This window comes from Oxyura jamaicensis, chromosome 15 (genome assembly GCF_011077185.1).
Source record: "Oxyura jamaicensis isolate SHBP4307 breed ruddy duck chromosome 15, BPBGC_Ojam_1.0, whole genome shotgun sequence".
Taxonomy (NCBI): domain Eukaryota; kingdom Metazoa; phylum Chordata; class Aves; order Anseriformes; family Anatidae; genus Oxyura; species Oxyura jamaicensis.
In genome coordinates, this window is record NC_048907.1 from 14,285,259 (window position 1) to 14,287,829 (window position 2,571).

The 2,571-nt window shown below is 42.2% G+C and overlaps 1 protein-coding gene across 9 annotated transcripts in view; it reads right to left on the reverse strand.

The window, feature by feature from the left end:
- TMEM132C (transmembrane protein 132C) overlaps nt 1–2,571 on the reverse strand; it is a 229,766-nt gene that overhangs the window by 96,693 nt on the left and 130,502 nt on the right. The window lies entirely within an intron of this gene.

Sequence of the window (2,571 nt, forward strand, 5' to 3'; positions counted from 1 at the left end):
AGATGTTAAAGAGGACCGGCCCCAGCACCGAGCCCTGGGGGACGCCAAGAGGTGAGAAGACAGCAGTTATTCTGCAGAGGATGCAAGGGGGAAGGCCAGCCTTTCCTACTATAAAATCCAGGAGCTCTACAACATACACTCAGACATCAGCTAAAGACTGAGAAGGAGACTGTATGCTTTCTAGTCAATCTGTGAGAAATTACTGTTTTGTCAGAAATCAAAAAATAATCTCACCCTGGACATCAGGAATTGCAGTTATTACTGAATCTGTCCATCAATTTGTAATGGATATAAAACTCTCCCATTATTCCATGATTGCACATCCTATTCAATTTAATATGTGTGGGGCTCTGCTCTATTTATATAATAATGAAATAAAACAATACCTCCAACCTGACTGGAAAGCAGGAAGGCACTGGCAGCAAGTGAGACAACTTTCTCAGCATGGCTGGATTACTGCATGCATTGGCTAAGTGTCCAGCATTTGGTTTTGATAAGCATTGCAAAGAGCATTTCCAAACTGTCCAGATTTGCTGAGCAAACAAAATCTGATGATTTCATTAGTGCAAGAAATATTTGAAGAATGACCTTTCTCTTCGTGCTTCAGTTTTTCTTCCCAACAGACCCAGAAACTCCAAAGTAGACACACAAATACACACCAAAACAAAACAAAGAAACAAACAATTAATTTATGGGAACTGGTCTGGAACTTCTGTGGAGATCATGGACGGGCCTAATTTTGTTCATCTTGCTATCTCATCTCACTTAATTTCTTTTCTTGGACAGAAAACTCATGGGATTGCCTATTGCAGATCCTGTTGGTTTGCTTGGCCTTTTTCTGTCATAAAGCAAGTATTTATGCCCATACAACAAATGTATTAAACACACATTTCCAGCAAAACTATTTACTGATAGTAGTTATTTATTGTTATTTATTTGCATATTGGCAGGACCAAGACACACACCAGCTATGGAGCAGGGCCTTGCAGTGGCAGGTGCTAGATGAAAACTAGACAGACAGATGCTGTTGTCATGACGATTGCTATAGTTATCTCAAATTCAATCTTTCTGAACTTGCACTACTGAGTGCATGGAAAGGAAAGGGCCCTTCAGCCTCAGCAAGAGTCCTTGTTCATGAGGGCTACCATGAAATTCGCTTTCCCTTAATGCAGCTGAGAGCTGCTCATTAAGTCAAAACCTCTCAGGATTCATAAGGTTCAACCAGCGGCCCTGCTCCCCACAAGTACCTGATAAGACGGCAAGGCACAAGAAACAAGTATTTTCCCTCAAGACAGTTTGTGCAGACACTGCAGCAGACAGACAGAGTGAGGCAATGGCAACTGCATGTCTGCCTCCATCCTGCAGACAGCTTCCTCTTGAAAGAGATACGAAAGGCATCCTTCATCCCTCCTCTGTCCCCAGGTCCGTGCTTTGATAAACACTCCTGATGTTCAAAGCAGGAAAAGAGGAGCTGTATGAAGGGCTCCTTTGGGAAGCAACCTTTTAACCTGAGTCTTCTGTGCCCTAGAAAAGACACTGTTACGAGGTACAGCTGGCTGATCCTCCGCCATATGTGCAGATGTCCTGTGAATCTTTGGCACCTACATCGTACACTTGAAGACATCTTTGCCCAAATTTGACCTGAAGCAGGCATCCTAACATAAAGGGAAATTGTAAAATGCAAAGACAGAAGGCAAAGGTAAATTATTGGGTAAATCAGATGAGAAAGGGTGGAAGTAGATAAAGCAGTAGGTAAAGGTTTAGCTCTATTATTCTTGAAACTGTTACTGCAAGCTATGTGCATAAATTCCCCCGTGTCATTTTAAGCAGACGGATGCACATCACAGGAATGACTGGCCTTGCAAGCTCTGAGGGTTGCACTAGTAACTTGCCAGCAGACTAAAAGACTGCACCTAATTTGCACCAAAATATGCATAATGCACGATACTCAGGAGGCCATAACGCTTGTTTGCATGTGACTTTTATATAAATTAAAGGAAATTGTTTCCCTCTTGGGCTTCAATGGTAAAAGATACCCACTGCTGATGTCTTTCTCCTAAAGCATCTCTCTGGCTTGGACAAATCAGTTTCTGCAGATGCAGATATGACCATGTATGACTTCCCAAGCAGCTAAATACTACAGTAGTGGCACATGTCATGCCAGTTTGGATCCTGCCTCAATTAACAGTCAGAAGGGCAAAAAACTGTACTGAAAAAATCCTGATCCATGAGCACCAAACCTCCACGTCCTTGTGAAGATGGATGTCCTCTGCTCAGACTTCAAGGTTCTGTGGTCAGCAGGCACCACTGTCAACTTGCTGAGCTTTGCAAAGCACACTGACCCCAAACTGTGCCAGGGGAAGGTGACCCAGATTCCAAATAATTAACATCTTCAACCTTGTTTATAATGTCTGGATGCTCTTCTGTGGACCCATACATTGGGAATGCACTGCCTGTCTTCAGGTATAGCCAGCCACACATACTTCATGGCTTGTAGTTTTTCGAGTTTGAGACATGTTGTTCACATATGCTTTTTTTTTTTTTTTTTTTTTTTTTTTTTTTTTTTTTTTT